At 40.7% G+C, this 19,044-nt stretch overlaps 1 long non-coding RNA gene across 1 annotated transcript in view; it reads right to left on the reverse strand.

Annotated features, from left to right (window-relative positions):
• Positions 1 to 16,458: 16,458 nt before the first annotated feature.
• The window catches only part of LOC138986359 (uncharacterized), a 66,069-nt gene continuing 63,483 nt past the window's right edge, over positions 16,459 to 19,044 (reverse strand). The window contains exons 2-3 of the long non-coding RNA XR_011463191.1: positions 17,718 to 17,779; positions 16,459 to 16,736 (exon numbers count right to left, since the gene is read on the reverse strand). This is a non-coding gene — a long non-coding RNA (uncharacterized lncRNA). The remainder of the gene's footprint in view (positions 16,737 to 17,717; positions 17,780 to 19,044) is intronic.

Raw genomic sequence — 19,044 nt, forward strand, 5'->3', positions numbered from 1 at the left:
TATTCAAACTACTCTGCAACTGCACTTATTTCACATGCTAGCAAGTTTATGCTCAAAATTCTTCAACTAGGCTTCAGCAGTACATGAACTGAGAATTTCCAGATGTACAAGCTGGGTTTTAAAGAGGCAGAGGAATCAGAGATCAAGCTGCCAACATATGTGGAGATAATGGAGAAAGCAAGGGAATTCAAGAAAAACATCTACTTGTGCTTCATTGACTATGCTAAAGCTTTTGACTGTGTGGATCACAACAAACTGTGGAACATTCTTAAAGAGATGGGATGACCAGATCATCTCACCTGTCTCCTGAGAAACCTGTACGCAGGTCAAGAAGCAACAGTTAGAACTGGACACAGAACAACTGAGTGGTTCAAAATTGAGAAAGGAGTATGACAAGGCTGTATACTGTCACCATGTTTATTTAACTTCTATGCAGAACACATCATGTGAAATACCAGGCTGGATGAAGCACAAGCTGGAATCAAGACTGCTGGGAGAAATATCAACAACCTCAGATATGCAGATGATACCACTCTAATGTCAGAAAGTGAAGAGGTACTAAAGAGCCTCTTGATGAGAGTGAAAGAGGAGAGTGAAAAAGCTGGCTTGAAACTCAACCTTCAGAAAACTAAGATCATAGCATCGGGTCCTGTCATTTTGTTACAAACAGAAGGGGAAAAGTGGAAGCAGTGACAGATTTTCTTTTCTTGGGCTTCACAATCACTGCAGACATTACTGCAGCCATGATATTAAGATACTTGCTCCTTGAAAGAAGAGCTATGACAAACCTAGACATCATATTCAAAAGCAGAGACATCTCTTTGCCAACAAAGGTCTGTATAATCAAAGCTGTGGTTTTTCCAGAAGTCATGTGCAGACAATAGAGCTGGATCAGGAAGAAGTCTGAGTGCCAAAGAATTGACGCTTTCAAACTGTGGTGTTGGAGAAGACTCTCGAGAGTCCCTTGGACTGCAAGGAGATCCAACCAGTCAATCCTAAAGGAAATCAGTCCTGAATATTCACTGGAAGGACTGATGCTGAAGCTGTAATACTTTGGGCAGCTGATGAGAAGAACTGACTCACTGGAAAAGACCCTGATGCTGACAAAGATTGAAGGTAAAAGGAGGAGGTGGTGGCAGAGGATGAGATGTTTAGATAGCACCACCGACTCGACGGTCATGAATTTGAGCAAATTCAAGGAGACAGTGGAGGACAGAGAAGCCTGGTATGCTCCAGTTCATGGATTCACAAAGAGTTGGATATGACTTAGTGACTGAACAACAACATTAAAAAGAATGAAATACATTTGCAGCAACATGGATGGACCTACAAATTATCATGCTCGGTGACGTAACTCATCCAGAGAAAGACAAATATCATGTGATATCACTTACATGATATCATGTAAGTGATATCATTGCATTCAGATGATACAAATGAACTCATTTACCAAATAGAAACAGACTCAGATTTTGAAAACAAATTTGTGGTTATCAAAGGGAAAAGGTCGGGGGAGGGATAGATCAGGAGTCTGAAATTAACATATACACACTACTATATTTAAAATAAATAATCAACAAGGACCTACTGTGTAGCATAGGGAAGTCTACTAAATACTCTGTAATAATCTATATGGGAAAAGAATCTGAAAAAAAAAGAGATTATGTATAACAGAATCACTTTGCTATACATCTGGAAAAACAAGACTGTAAATCTTTATACCCCTGTATAAAATACAAAAATTTAAATGTAGATGTTTTTGCATTGCTTTCAGTTTTTATCTTTTATTATAATGACGCTATAAACATTCCAGTACAATAAATATATGCATTTCTGTTCAACTTATACCTAGGAGTGGGACTGCTGGGTGACAGGGTAAGCTTGCATTCAGAATACTCAGAATTGGTGGTAGGAATTTAAGCTTCAACCAAGGTTTACAGTTCAAAGTACCAGAAGCCAATTCTGGCAGATTTAAGAAGAAAGGAATTTATTGAAAGACCATTTAGTAGGCCATAAAATCACTGGGAGGATTTGAGTAATAGGCTCAGGAAAAGGCAAGTAGAATGGAGGGCCACATGGGTTGAAATGCAGCCTACATCACACTACGGAACTAGTACCAGAACACTGTTTCGGTCATGCTGTATACCAGACCCCACAGTTCGCACAGTCAACACTGAACTCTTGCCAACAGACTCATAACGCTGCATCCCCCTATTACTGCCAGAGAGAAATGCCTTAGTCTCAGCTTCTTCACATCTCTAGCTACTGATTTGAAGTCTGGTGTGTTCACAGCTCATAGGCCAGGCCCAGGTCACATGTCCAGGTCACAGCTGCAAGGGAGCCTGGAAAAGTGAGGCAGGCACTTTCCAAACAGAAGAATAGAATAGGGTGCAGCCATTGGGCATAAAAACCTGTTTATAATACTGATTATTTCTTCCTAAGTTAAATATCTTGGGAAAAAAACAGGTATTGATTTCAGTCCATTAGGAAATAAAACCACCACCTAAATTCAGCTCTTCAAAAATCATGAGTATTTTCCTTGATTACATATTTAATAAATATGACCTCAGTATCAATCCTGAACATACGTTTGAGGTTTCTAAACTAACTTAATGATTCTGTAGCTCCTAGTAAGCAGAAATCTAGTATTAGACTATACAAGAATTCTTTTTGGGTTTCCCAGGTGGCTCAGTGGAAAAGAACCCACCTGCCATGCAGAAGACATGGGTGTGATTCCTGGGTTGGGAAGATCCCCTGGAGGAAGAAATGGCAACCCACTCTTGTTTTCTTGCCTGGAAAATTCCATGGACAGAGGAGCCTGGTGGACTACAGTCCATGGGGTTGCAAAGAGTTGGATGAAACTGAGCATGAACACACACACAGAGCCTTTTTTATAATGAAGAGAAACACTTTCTTCCTCCCATGTTTATCATAGTTTTTTAATATATGCATATGTGGCTTTATTAACCATCTTACTGAGGCAGATATTGCCTGGGAGTCACCTAGTTCTGGCCCCCAAACCACTTGGTACAAATTCAGAGCATCTAAGGCCAGTTCTTTGCCCCTATATACTCCTTGGTCAACTTCCGAACAATAGGCCTCTTTTGTTCTCTCCTATATCTTTACCTTCTTGCCATTACCTGTTTTACTTTCCTGATTCCTGTAACTACCTACCCCATTCAACTGTGGGTCCTTTTGAAAACTTGATTCTATTGTTATCAAACTCCTATCCATCTTAAATTTGAAGGAAACAAGCTCTCTCTCTTTTTGCCTTAATTATATCTAGCCCCTTCCCAAGCACCTTACTTTCTCCTGTTTAGTTCATTTTAGTAGAGGCTGCCAGGTCTCTTGGCAGAAGGCAACGGTACCCCACTCCAGTACTCTTGCCTGGAAAATCCCATGGGCAGAGGAGCCTGGTGGGCTGCAGTCCTGGGGTTGCTAGGAGTCGGACACAACTGAGCGACTTCACTTTGACTTTTCACTCTCACGCATTGGAGAAGGAAATGGCAACCCACTCCAGTGTTCTTGCCTGGAGAATCCCAGGGACAGGGGAGCCTGGTGGGCTGCCATCTCTGGGGTCGCACAGAGTCGGACACGACTGAGGTGACTTAGCAGCAGCAGCAGCAGCAGCCAGGTCTCTCACCCTGTGAGCAGTGAATCCAAAGGTGAGCTGGCATTACAACAGATCGTCAATGTTGCTTCTGAACACGATTTTCCCATCCTCTTATAAAATCACATTCTATGTTTGTTTGTTTTAACTTTACTGGAGTATATGCTTTACAATGTTGTGTTAGTTCCTGCTCTGCAGCTTTACATATATATACGTCCCTCCTTTTTGGACCTCCGTCCACACTCCCCCCCATCCACTGCAATCCTACCCATCTAGGTCATCAGAGAGCACTCAGCTGAGCACCCTGAAAATTGCATTCTCTTTAGAGATTCACTACAATTCATATTCCATCCTCGAGCCATTCTAATTTGTGGCCAATCCACTTGCCAACTGGTTATCCATTTACTCACCAAAGGCCCAACTCACAGTCTTCCTCTCCTCACATAATTCTAGGAGATTTTAACATTCATGGACATAGATCATCCAACTTAAAGGCCTTGCAATGCCTTTAGCTCCTTATTCAAAAACCCACACCCTCAATCTTTTCAGGGCTTAGTAACTGCTCCACTTGAACACAACTTCCCGATTTCTATCTTCCTCATCAACTTATTCCCATCTGGTAGCTTCACTCTGTTCAATTTTTAAATTTTCACACATGATGGCTCCACACACATTTACTGTCTGCAAAAGGGGTGGCTTCCCAGGGAACCTTCCAGTCACTTTACTCAGTCTCGGCCAGCTCCCTTTTCGATTCCCATCAGCAAACATCCCCAAACTTACCCTAAGTCCTTCCTCCAAACAACTGCTGATTTCATTCCCAGCAGGTGACCTTGCCTTTACATCAGTGGAAAAATTGAGGTCATCAGGGAGGTCTCACTCAATTTCTCTGTAAACATATCTATATTCATTGCTTTTTACTTTCTTTCCTTCACTCTGGAAGTTGGCAACGTCCCTTACCGGTTCAAGGCCAACCCATGCCACTGGCCCACCTCAATCTCCCTCTGTATCTGCCTCGTCCTTGCCCTGTCAGTCATCTCTTCCTCGGCCTCTTTACTGGATCCTCCCCTCAGCTCATAAACACCTGAAGACCTTTTCATTTTAAAAGGCCCTCACACCTGTGTCCTAGTCAACACTCATCAAGCTTCTGTTCCTCCATTTTCTGCTCTTTTGAAATCACAGAAAAACTGGCTTTTTTAAAAAAAAATCTTTTCACCTCACTTTTACCCCTTGAGCTCTGAAATCCTCCTTCCTTCCACATTCCTCTACTGAAACTTTTCCCTAAGATGCATAATGACCTAATTGCCAAATCTAACACACATCTTCCAGCTTTATGTAACCAGACTTCGCTCTTTGACTCTAATTGCTTTCTCCTTTCAAAGCGTTATCTTGTGTGTGTGTGTGTGTGTGTGTTTTTTCCTGATAATAAAAGCAGTGCTTGTTCATTACTGTTTTATTCTATTCAGGGCTATAACAAAATACCACAGTCTAGGTCAACTCTGAACAACAGAAATTCATTACTCACTGTGCTGGAGGCTGAAAGTCTGAGATCAAGGTGCCCAGTGGTCAGGTGAAGACCCTCTTCCAGGCTGTAGACTTGTCACTGGATCCTCCCCTGGTGGAAGCGGCAGGGAGAGCTCTGAAACTTCTTTTATTATATAAAGCTTTTATCCCATTCTCAAGGGCTCCACCCTTGGGACTTGACCACCTCCCAAATCGCCCCAACTTCTAACACCATCACTTTGGGGGTTAGAATTTCAACATATGAATTTTGGAGGGACACATCATTCATACCATAGCAATTACAGTATATGTGGAAAATCTAGGAGAGTACAAAGAAGAAAAATAACATCATCTGTAATGGCACTAATTGGTGATAACCACTGTTAATATTTTGAAGTATATAAATATACAAAGATACAGATATAAATACATAAATATAGATATATACAGGCACAATTCTGCATAGGAGCTTTTACCTGCTTTTTATATAACCCATATCCTTAAATATTTTTGAAAATGATTATAAACTGCTGCATAATATTCTATAAAGTGGATGAATTGCCATATATTAGCCATTTCTCTGCTACTAGATATTTCACTCATATTTTAAATCTTTTCTATTGTAACTAAAATTACTATATACCTCCTAGTACCTAAGTCTTTGACCATTTCTTTTGGATTATCTCATTAGAATTATTGAAAAAGAATTACTGTGTGCAAGCGTATAAATATTCTCTAGGCTTGGCTGCACAATGCTGAGCTGCTTCCCAAAAAAGTTGGAGTGACTCATGTCTCGCAGTGAGTATAAGGGCTTGTTTTCAAACTTTCTGCTCTATGTACATTATAATGTTCTTTGTTTATAATCTTTGGAGCTGTGCTTGCCCAGCTTCCAGACCAAAGAAAGGGCCTGAAGTCAGCAACAGAGACATCACTGGCTTAATGGATGGGGGAGCTTACCTGTCTGAAGCAAGGTCCTAGAGTGACACCCCAGCGAGCGCAAGAGACAGGATCACCAAGCAGACTTTGTTCCCAGGGGTGGGGGAGAGGAGATTACCAGTTATAAGGGAATTGACCTCAGATGGACTCATTAGCTACCAGGGAAACCAGTAGATGGCACGCCCCTCACCACCTCATCTCAAACGGGAAGAGAACAATCTCCAGCTGGGGCCTGGGGCAAATATGTAAGATGGTCAGAACTTTGCAGTTAGATACAGGTGAAGAAGGCACTAGTCGGGCAGGGGATGGTTGGTGGTGGACAGAGAACAAGACAACACCCATCTTGAGGGGCCTGACCACACAAATATCCTCTGTTCTATTTCCTGATAATATCCTCTTCTAGTTTTCCTTGTATTTATCTGCTTTGTGTGTGTGTGTTTTTTAATCTCACATTTAGGACTTTATTTTCCTATAACTACCCCTTAAAGTTGACGTTCCCTACACTTATATCCTAAATTCATTACCTTTCCCTCTTATTCCCTAGGAATTTTCTTATTCTACTCCTAGCTTGAACTACTTCCACTAGGCAAGAGATTCCCAAATAGAAGACACCAGACCTGACCTCTCTCCTGAATTTTAGACTCATGTGTTGTACCATAGGGCTTCTCTGGTGACTCAGACAGTAAAGAATCTACCTGTAATGCAGGAAACTCAGGTTCGATCCCTGGTTGGGAAGATTCCCTGGAGGAGGGCATGGTAACCCACTCCAGTATTCTTGCCTGGAGAATCCCATGGATAGGGAAGCCTGGCAGGCTGCAGTCCATAGGGTCACAAACAGTCAGACACAACTGAAGCAACTTAGCATGCAAAAAATCATCTGTTCTCCATCTCTTTTTTGTTATTTGAAAAAAACCCAAAATTCAACCTGTCAAAATGATAAGTTGGGGGCTTCCCTGGTGGCTCAGTGGTAAAGAATCCGCCTACCAATGCAGGAGACACGGGTTCAGTCCCTGGGTCGGGAAGATCCCACATGCCGCAGGGCAACTAAACCCATGCACTACAACTGCTGCTCTAGAGTCCATGGGCTGCAACTACTGAAGCCCGCAGGCCTAGAAGCTCTGAAATGAGAAGCCTGTGCACTGCAACTAAAGTAGCCCCCACTCACCACAACTGGAGAAAAACTCTTGCAACAGCAAAGACCCAGCACAGCCAAAAATAAATAAAATTGAAAAAAAAAAAAGATAAGTTGGTAGTACAACCAGCCAAGGAGTCACACAAACTTGAAACAAGACGAATTTGCCTTTTCTCTCTTGGTCAACCTCCCTACCACAGGCCCCATCACAAGAAGAGAAGATTCTCAATTTAATTGCCATGTACCTGAGGAGAAAACATACTAAAGATAGAAACATTCTCAAATTTCTTATTCTTTTTCTTGTTTAAGAGACAAACCTTTGAAGGATTTTGTTATTGGTAGAAGTGATATAAGGCCAAAAGTAGGGCTAAAGCTTTTATTTCTAACTTTCAATCCAGAATAGTACTCTTTTCTTTGAAAGCTGTGGGTTCTAACCTATGTGTGTAAGCTTTTAAAAAATCAGCAAACCATACGATACAAATAATATAGAATCATATTCCTTCTGAGCTGGAAGGCATAGTTGACACATCCAGTTGAATACCATCACTTTGTCTCTTAACAGTCTAGGATGAATGTCCCTGGTGGGCAGTGGCTAAAATTCCATGAAACCAAAGAAAGGGACCCAGGTTCAATCCCTGGTCAAGGAACTAGATCCCACATGCTGCAACTAAGACACAGTGCAGATGGACAGACAGATAGATAAGTAGGTAGATATTAAAAAAGTCTAGGACCCAGAGATGTTTCATGGCTTACTCAAAGTAGCATGGTTACTTAGTAGCAGATATCGCTAAAATTAATTCTTGTAACTTTTGTTCCAGTGTTTCAGTACATACATATTTCTACGTGTTAACCCTTGTCCTCTGAGAAACTCTACAAATAGATACTCATGCACGAGTAACTGTTGGAAAATCCTGCACATCACATCTTTTAGAGAATCTTAACCAGGGCTACAGTATGATATTTGTGGATTCTAGACACTTTTGCCTTTGTGGGCTACTTTCTCCATAGAAAATTACTAAAATATTGCTTATGACTGTGGGCTTCCCTTGTGGCTCAGCTGGTAAAGAATTGGCCTGCAATGTGGGAGACCTGAGTTTGATCCCTGGGTTGGGAAGATCCCCTGGGGAAGGGAAAGGCTACCCACTCCACTATTCTGGCCTGGAGAATTATAGTCCCCCTGTATAATCCATGGGGTCGCAAAGAGTTGGACACAACTGAGCGACTTTCACTTCACTTTACTTCACTTCATTGTAAAGTAATCCAGGCTGGATTCATTATTATCTTTTCATTTTTCTTCTTATTTGAAAAGACATAAAAAGATTTTTGTGTACTCCTAAAAGTATTGTGGATCTTAGGCACTGTGCCTATAGTGCCTAGTGGATAAATCTTCAGTCATGTCCAGTTCTTTGTGACCTCGTGGCTCCTCTGTCCAGGGATTCTCCGGACAAAAATACTGGAGTGGGTTGCCACTGCCTTCTCCAGGGGATCTTCCCGACCCGTGAATTAACCCTGGTTTTCTGCATTGCAGGCAGATTCTTTACCGTCTCAGCCACCAGGGAAGCAGTGCATAAATCAGCCCTGTACACAATACATGGTAAAGACTCGCAGAAGTCTTGCAAAGAGAAAACCTAATTACCTAGAATTTCCAAAATTTTTGTTCACAGGGTCCCATTAACATCTCAAAGATCAGTAGTGTCCTATAAAACACAGTTTAGAAAAAAAAAATGTTCTCTGCTCTCAAACTGCAATAATACTCACTTTGCAGAAAGGAAGATGGTGATGCAAAAATCAAGTTATCCTTCTTGGCTGTGGTTGAGATCTCTGAATTGGCTGTAAAATATCCATAAAGGCCTGTTTAAAATGTTTTATAGACCAGACAAGCACATCAAATTTTCACATATGGTTCATATTAATGTATGGAATACATGACAATTATATTTCATTAACACATCTTTCTAGTACATGGGAATGGTAATACACCATTAACTCGTGCTTTTGCTTCTTATACTAATCAAATAAAATTAGGATGTCTATAAAACTTGATTTCCAATTCATTTTCAGAAGATGGATAATAGAAATTTCCCGAATTAGCAATCAGACTGTATTTATTGCATATGGTGACTGCTTTAAAATGTGACTGCATTCTCTATACTTTTATGAATATTTTGACACATTGCTCTGGAGCAATCAACCAGGATCACTTGTCTTTAACAACTGCTAATATTCCTTTTAAGAACAAGAGTATCTTATGAATATCACCAGGGAAACTTGGGGCTTTATCTGACGTCTGGAATGAGAGCTGCCCCTGAGAATCCAGAGAAGTTATCTCTTTTCTCAAGGGTATGAGTTGGAGATTGGGATTGACATATATACCTTACCATGGGTAAGACAGATCGCTGGTGGGAAGCTTCTGTATAGAACAAGGAGCTGAGGTTAGTGCTGTGTGATAACCTAGAGGGGTGGGATAGGAAGAGGGAAAGGATATATGTATACTTATGGCTTATCACTTCAATGTACAGCAGAAATTAACACAATATTGTAAAACAACTATATCTCAATTTTAAAAATTTAATCATGCAATCTAGGGTATGAGTTAGAAACAGATGCCATTTGGGGAGCTGCATACATCCTTTATACACGTGATTCAAGCAGTTAGGTTCAGTTCAACAATATTCATTGAGTGCCTTTAGTGTGCGAGGTAACAGGCATAAATGAGACATGAGTTATGCATACCTCTCACCATGGGGTATTAAAACTTGCTGTCTACATATTAGATTTGAGCCTTAAGTCACAGAGGCTGTGTAAAGGAGAAAAGGAAAGATATACCCATCTGAATGCAGAGTTCCAAAGAACAGCAAGGAGAGATAAGAAAGCCTTCCTCAATGATCAATGCAAAGAAATAGAGGAAAACAATAGAATGGGAAAGACTAGAGATCTCTTCAAGAAAATTAGAGATACCAAGGGAACATTTCATGCAAAGATGGGCTCAATAAAGGACAGAAATGGTATGGACCTAACAGAAGCAGAAGATATTAAGAAGATGTGGCAGGAATACAAAGAACTCTACAAAAAGATCTTAATGACCCAGATAACCTCAATGGTGTGATCACTCACCTTGAGCCAGACATCCTGGAATGTGAAGTCAAGTGGGTCTTAGGAAGTATCACTATGAACAAAACTAGTGGAGCTGATGGAATTCCAGCTGAGCTATTTCAAATCCTAAAAGATGATGCTGTTAAAGCACTGCACTCAATATGCCAGCAGATTTGGAAAACTCAGCAGTGGCCATAGGACTGGAAAAGGTCAGTTTTCATTCCAATCCCCCCAAAAGGGCAATGCCAAAGAATGTTCAAACTACTGCACAATTGCACTCATCTCATACGCTAGCAAAGCAATGCTCAAAATTCTCCAAGGCAGGCTTCATTATGTGAACATTATGTGAACCAAGAACTTCCAGATGTATAAGGTGGATTTAGAAAAGGCAGAGGAACCAGAGATCAAATTGCCAACATCCGTTGGATCTGAGAAAAAGCAAGAGTTCCAGAAAAGCATCTACTTCTGCTTTACTGACTACACCAAAGCCTTTAACTGTGTGGATCACAACAAATTGTGGAAAATTCTTCAAGAGATGGGACTATCAGACCACCTCACCTGCCTCTTGAGAAATCTGTATGCAGGTCAGGAAGCAACAGTTAGAACTGGACATGGAACAACAGACTGGTTCCAAATCAGGAAAGGAGTATGTCAAGGCTGTATATTGTCACCCTGCTTATTTAACTTACATGCAGAGTACATCAGGCAAAATGCCAGGCTGGATGAAGCACAAGCTGGAATCAAGATTGCCAGGAGAAGTATCAATAACCTCAGATATTTAGATGACACCATCCTTATGGCAGAAAGAGAAGAAGAACTAAAGAGCCTCTTGATGAAAGTGAAAGAGGAGAGTGAAAGAGGAGAGTGAAAAAGCTGGCTTAAAACTTAACATTCAGAAAACAAAGATCCTGGCACCCAGTCCCATCACTTCATGGCAAATAGATGGGGAAACAATGGAAACAGTGATAGACTTTATTTTCTTGGGCTTCAAAATCACTGCAGATGGTGACTTCAACCATGATATTAAAAAAATGCTTGCTTCTTGGAAGAAAAGCTATGACCAGCCTAGACAGCATATTAAAAAGCAGAGACATTACTTTGCTGACAAAGATCTGTCTAGGCAAAGCTATGGTTTTTCCAGTAGTCTTGTACGGATGTGAGAGTTGGACCATAAAGAAAGCTCAGAGCTGAAAAATTGATGCTTTTGAACTGTGGTGTTATAGAAGACTCTTGAAAACCCCCTGGACTGCAAGGATATCAAACCAGTCCATCCTAAAGGAAATCAGTCCTGAATATTCATTGGAAGGACCAATGCTAAAGCTGAAACTCAAATACATTGGCCACCTGATGTGAAGAACTGACTCACTGGAAAAGTCCCTGATGCTGGGAAAGATTGAAGGCAGGAGGAGAAGGGGACGACAGAGGATGAGATAGTTGGATGGCCTCACTGACTCTATGGACATGAGTTTGAGCAAGCTCCAGGAGTTGGTGAAGGACAGGAAAGCCTGGCATGCTGCAGTCCATGGGGTCACAAAGAGTCGGACATGACTGAGTGACTGAACTGAACTGAACTGATATGGGGGCAGCAAAGGAAGATGTTTTACAGTCCAGTCTGTGCAAAACGGAAAGTAGGAAAGAAGGTGAGGAGGTGGATGGGCTTACTGACGGGTGGAGGAGGAGAATATGTCAGGAAAGAACTCCTAAAGAAAGTAGTGTCTGAAAAATGTGATGCACTCTGTTTCTATTTTGTAATATACATAAAGTAGAATTTTTGGAACATGCATGCAGCCAAGTTTCCCTTTATATTTAGAGAATAATTTGAAATTGCAGACTTGAGCGAGATGATGAGTTGTTGCGTGAGAGTTGAGTTACTTGTTTCTATAGCAAGAAGGCACTTCAATATGGGGTAAGAAGTCTGAAAATCAGAGTTAGAAACTTGCAGTAATCAAATCTCTTCCAGTTCTATACTTTTATAGAGACCCTATGATATACTCGCAGGTGATGAGTCAGGATAGGATAAGCTTAGGCCATGGTAACAAACAAATAAAGATAAATCTCAGTGGCTTAACACAAAATTTATTTTCAGTCACAAAATCTGATGAGGATCCGGAGACTCTCCATGGTAAACAATGCCATGAGATGAGCAGAGATGCAGGCTGTTTTGATCTTCCATCTCCATCAATTCAACATGAGACCTTCTCTACAACTGCTGTGGTGAGGAAGAAAATCCTAGAAAGTCAAACACTGGCTGTGAAATACTTTGGTCTGAAAATGACAACTAATATGCCTGCTCACAATTCATTGGCCAAAACTAATTGGTCAAAACCCAAGGTGGAATATTCCCCTATATTTGAAGGAGAGGAAATTTAGATATGGAAGAACAGAGATGTCTCTACCACAACAGTCTTTAGACAGGAACTGCACGCTCCAAGACTCTCTGAAAATAATAGTGGATATTTTTTCAAAAGATTAAAAAAATAATAGAGTCAGAGTATTTAAGTTTTCTATGTGGATTTTCAAGCAGCTTCTTAACTGGTTCTGTACAGTTTGAAGCTTAAAGATCTATGACAGCTTTTAGGAAGTAACCATGGAATCACCAGAAAGCTAAGGTCAATAGCCTCTATGAATATTTAAGCTTTCTAGAGTAAAAGAATGTTTAGTATTTTTTATGCTGATTTAGCTTTCTCAACATGGAGCACGCTCATTAATTTCAGCACTTGCTAAGAATGAAGATTTCTAGCTTCACCTACAGAATGAAACTCTCTGGAGGTAAGCAAGTCCAAGCTTTCCTGGGGATTATTATGTACACTAAGGCCTGAGAACCTATACAGAGGAAGCAGATGGCCCATGCTGGGGAAAGGAAAGAGTAGGCTTTCTTGAAATCCAATTGTGAAGCAGAGCTTACCTTGAGGCTTCCCTAGTTGAAGGCAAGGAGTTCTAATTTAAGTCATCTTGATGCTGGTGAAAAGAAATCTCAACAAGCAGGACCCTCCTCCTAGGAGCAGCCCAGCTATCCATTCGGCAGGAAAGGGCTCCCATGCTCCTAGTCACTGGACCTAGTTTGAGCACAGAGCTGATTGAAGACTTGTGCTTTTCACTCTGATGCTTTTATTTTCACCTCTTGTATTTTCTGTGTACCTTCATCTAGTCTTATTGCTTTATCTTCTGTATGCTAACTCCTTGCAAATATATATTCCTAGAGTGAACTTCTTTTCCAGAAGTTCAGACTTCTGGAGTCCAAAAAGTCCAGAATTTCAGACTATTGCTGTTCAGCATTTCCATTCAGATGGCTAGTAGGCTTTTCAGAGTTAACATGTCTAAAATGGAGCCCCTAAATGATCTTCCCCTAAACATGCTCCTTCCATGGACTGACTGGCTCCATCTCAGTTTATGGCAACTTTGTTGGTTCAGGCCAGGTTCTTGGGAGTCATACTTGACTTCCCTTTCTCCAACGTATACCATTTAATTCCAATCTTCTAACAAATATTAACTTTGCTTTCAAAATAAACCCAAGATCTCATCACTTCTTCACTTCCACTGTTACTGCTCCAGTCTGAGTCCCCAGCATCTCTTATCTGGCTTAAATGGTCTGTCTTCTTCTTTCAAGTCCCCGTTAGTCTATTCTCTACATGGCAGTCAACACAACCCTGTTAAAATATGATAGATCATATCCACTTTTGTGTTCAATATTCTCCAAAGGGCTCCCCACATCACTCAGAGGGAAAAACAGATAGAAGTTCTGACAACGTTCTGCAAGGCCTTGAAGGATCTGGCCCTTCTTTCCAATCTTATCTCTTTATCCATTTTCCCCTTTTCACTCATTTCAGATACACTAAACTTTTTTATGTCCTTTAACACACCAGTCCTGGTCTCTCCTTTGTTCCTGCTCTTTCACCTTCCTGGATAATCTTCCTGGGATATGTGCAGGTCATCCTTCAGGTCTTTTTCAAAGGGCATCTTCTCAATGAGAATAGAGTGATATGTGCTCAGGAGAAAAATGGAAGGGATATAATTTGTTGTATTGGAAGAAGGGTGGTCTAGGGTAGCTAACATGTCACCCTCCTCTCAACCTAGCACATTAGATCCCCTTTCTTTCACCCTAACACTTACCATGTCTTGTTACTATCTTCATTCTATTTGGGTTGGCCAAAAAGTTCATTCAGCTTTAACCAGAAGCTGGTACAGAAAACCCCAAATGAACTTGTTGGCCAACCCAATACATCAATTTATAAAGGTTCTTGAAAGCAAGCTTTTCTGTTCGTTTGTTTCCTACACTGACGTGTCTTAACATCTAGGACAGTGCCTAGCACACAGTCACTCAAAAAATACTTTTTTTTTAAATTTTATTTTATTTTTAAACTTTACATAATTGTATTAGTTTTGCCAAAAAATACTTCTTGAAAGAATGAAATAATATTTGCCTTTTAATGACAACCAGCTCTTGGTACACACTGTTCTGATATCAATATTTTATTGAAGTTTTGTGACTGGGGTATTTTCCCCAACTTCCTATATATCTTAAACACTTTTCCCTCAAAATTTCTAAGTTGGAAAGAATAAACTCAGACAAGTGACACAAAGTGAGCATGATGACCAGTGCTTTGGCTCCCAAGAGAAAATTCCAGGAAAATAAGACAGAGTAAAAGGAATGGGACAAAAATGTACACAAACATGGAGGCACGGAGCTGTGGTAGGCAGCTGCTAAAATGGCTTCCAGTGATCCTTGCCTCCTCGGATTCAAGAGAAATATCCTTCCCCTCAATTTGGGCTGGACCTAGTGACTCACTCGTAACAAACAGAATAGAGCAAAAGTGATGGCATGTCATTTCCAAGATTTGGCTACCAGATGATATACTGTCTATGTTGCTCAACCTGTCTTCTCTCTCATCTTCTCACTCTGCTGAAGCAAATTGCCACGTGATGAGCTGTTGCATGGAAAGGCCCAGATGACAAGGAACTAAGCCTCCACCAATAGGCAGTCCGTCTGGAATCTAGAAAAATGGTACTGAGGAACCTATTTGCAGGGCTGGAAGTAGAGACACAAATGTAAAAAATGGATTTATGGACACAGTTGAGGGGGAAGGAGAGAGTGGGATGAATTGAGAGATGAGCATTGATATATACACACTACAATGAATAAACTAGACAGCTAGTAGGAAGCTTCTGTAGAGCACAGGGAGCTCAGCTCAGTGCTCTGCGATGACCTAGAGGGGTGGGTTGGGGGGAGGGAAGGAGGCTCAAGAGGGAAGGGACATACGTATATTCATAACGTAAACATATGGGATATATATATATACACACACATACACACACACACACACCCCTATGATTCACTTTGTTGCACAGCAGAAACTAACACAACATTATAAAACAATTTTACTCCAATAAATAAATAAATACTAATAAATAGGCAGTCTGATATGGCTTTCATTCTGACTGCCTATGAGAAGGTGAATCCTTCCAATAGCCAGAGAAGTCTGGAAGCACACACTTACACTTTGGAGGAGCCTTGAGAAGATGGCTGCCCTGGCCAATACCTTGGCTGGTTGCAGCCTGAGAGACCCTGAGCCTAAGGACCTAGCTAAGCCATTCCTAGTTTTCTGATCCACAGAAACTGAGATAACTATTAAAATGCTATTTTAAACCATAAGTTTTGAGGGCATTCTGTTACTGATCCATAAATAATAAATACAATGGACATATAGTAAAAGGTATGATTGTGTATATGACTACCTTTTTAAGGAAACGCGAAGCATTGATAATAAACTAGTGATACTTTTGAGTGAGGAACTATATCCAGAGTGAAGAAGAGATGTGAAGTGAAAGTCGCTCAGTCGTGTCCAACTCTTTGTGACCCCATGGACTATACAGTCCATGGAATTCTCCAGGCCAGAATACTGGAGTGGGTAGCCATTCCCTTCTCCAGGGGATCTTCCGAATCCAGGGATTGAACCCAGGTCTCCCACATTGCAGGCGGAAGAGCATTTATCAAACTAGTTGTATTTATTCATTCATACCAGAACTATTTTATTTAAAATAAACAGGCAGAATTCAAGATGAAAAAAATACCTACTTTAATAGAATTTATAATCTAGCATTGGGTGAGAATGATGACGGCAAACATCAAGTCCAGAAACACGTGATTAATAATTTCAGGAAAAATAAAACTGAGTTACAATCTGTGGACACCCTGGCCATGGGAGTGAAGCATCTCCTTTGAAAGCCTCTTGCAATCTGTAACCACTGAGTTGAACTGACACTGATATGGCCATGGTAAAATCTGTGGGCCAAGCACTGTAGGCAGAAAGAATGGCCAGTGCTAAGCTAGGAATAAGAAGATTATGAGCTAGAGGGTGGATCATGTAGAGTGTTTGAATTTTATTCTAAAGGCAGTAGAAAGCCTTTTATAGAGTTTAAACAGAGTAGAACATTGCATTTTACATGTTTAGATGGTCACTCCGGCTTCTGTAAAAAAAAAAAAAAAAAAAATGAGTTGTGGTGGATAGGAGGTTAGGGAAAGGGAGAAAGTTAGGAGACAATACAGGGTTAGGTACTTTATTGGCAATGGAGCACCGAGCCAACAAGTTGTTGTACGAGAGGAGGCTGTGAGGCTGTAGCAGATTCATAAGCCAGTCTTAACGTCCTGTCAATATAATCTTCTGCTGCTGCTGCTGCTAAGTCACTTCAGTCATGTCCGACTCTGTGCAACCCCATAGACAGCAGCCCACCAGGCTCCTCCGTCCCTGGGATTCTCCAGGCAAGAACACTGGAGTGGGTTGCCATTTCCTTCTCCAATGCAGGAAAGTGAAAAGTAAAAGTGAAGTCACTTAGTCATGTCTGACTCGTAATTACCCCATGGACTGCAGCCTACCAGGCTCCTCCGTCCATGGGATTTTTCAGGCAAGAGTACTGGAATGGGGTGCCATTGCCTTCTCCCAATATAATCTGAATAACTGGCAAATTGGTTCCTGCATGGGGTGATGTTAGGGGAATAAAAAGAAGTCACATTTGCAGGCAACTCATTTGTTCTTGGGGACAGGGTCAAGTTTACTTCTGCTAATCAAAAGAACACTTAAAAATATATTACACTTGGTATTTTGTGCAAGTAACAACTCCTCATCGCTCAAGAAGAAAATGCAACTTTGATGTTTTTAAAACAGCTGTTAGCATTTTTATGGATATGTTCATAAGTAAGATTTTTATGACCTTGAAGACTAGCCTCACAGCACTGTAAACCAATTAAATGTTAAACATAGTGTCTCTCAACCTTGGTAGTAAGTATTCCACATAGAAACGACTTTTTAACTGCCTTTATGCTAATTAGGATTCTAAGTAAAAAACAAATTACAAGAAGAGATATACTCTGTTGACTGGCCTTATCAACTGCCATGAAAAAGAAAGAAAATGATCAAATGTGTCATGGGATGGGAAAGTTGAAATACTTACAGCTGTTACTTTGACAAACTGCTAGCTTGATGCTGACTCATAGTCCAATGGGTTATGGAAAACTAAAGTGACACAAAAGACAGGCAAATTAGGAAGTGGGTACAAACTTTACAAAGAAAGTTACAAAGAAGAGAATAAAAGATGTAATTTAATTAAAAACTATTTGGGAGAACTTCCCTGGTGCTCCAGTGGCTATGGCTCTGTGCTCCCAATGCAGGGGGCCCTGGTTCAATTCCTGGTCAGGGAGCTAGATTCCACATGCCACAACTAAGACTTGGTGTAGACAAACAAAAAGATATCTTTAAAATTATTTTTGAACCCGACAGAGAATAAGCCACTTATATTTGACCACTAAAAGAACCATTTTAAGGAGTACGAAATTGCAACTCACTCCAGTATTCTTGCCTGGGAAATCCCATAGACAGAGGAGCCTGGTGGGCTACAGTCCACAGGATTGCAGAGTCGGACACAACTGAGTGACTAAACAACAACAATCCTAGTTACTACCTGAATCCCTGAGGGCAAGCACAATGCTGACTTCTAACACTCTGATTTCTTCCTGTCTTATAAACGAGTCATAGAGTATATTACTGTTTTATATCTGTCTTCTTTTATTCAGTATTATTTATGTGTTGCAAACAGCAACAATTCTCATTGTTGTATAGTATTTTATTTTATGAATGTATCACAATGTATTAATTCATTCCACTGTTGATAGATATTTGGATTACCTCCAGATTTGGGTATTATAAATGACAACACCTGCCCTACCCCAGCCTGCATGCTTAGTCACTCAGTCATGTCTGGCTCTTTGCAACCCCATGGACTGTAGCCTGCCAGGTTCCTCTGTCAATGGGATTCTCCAGGCAAGAATACTGGAGTGGGTTGCCACTTCCTCCTCCAGGGGGTCTTCCTGACCCAGGGATCGAACTCCAGTCTCCTACATTACAGGCAGATTCTTTACTGTCTGAGCTATCAGGGAAGCTCAGACACTTCCAGATTTGGTTATTATAAATAGTGCTGTGATGGATATTCTTATACTTAGTCTCCTCTGGAGCATATATGTGAAAGTGGAGGAGTTGGATCACTGAGTGCACATATGTTCAGTTTTAATAGACAATGCTAAACTATTTTCTCAAGTACCTATACCAACGAACACTCTGGCCAGCAGTATCTGAAAATTCTAGTTGCTCCACATTCTTGACATTATTAGGTTATTTTTTAAATGAACTTAAATTAAATGGAATATAACTGCTTTACAATACTGTGCTAGTTTCTGCCACACATCAACATGAATCACCCATAGGTATACATATGTCCCCTCCTT

This window comes from Bos mutus, chromosome X (assembly GCF_027580195.1).
Source record: "Bos mutus isolate GX-2022 chromosome X, NWIPB_WYAK_1.1, whole genome shotgun sequence".
NCBI classification, from domain to species: domain Eukaryota; kingdom Metazoa; phylum Chordata; class Mammalia; order Artiodactyla; family Bovidae; genus Bos; species Bos mutus.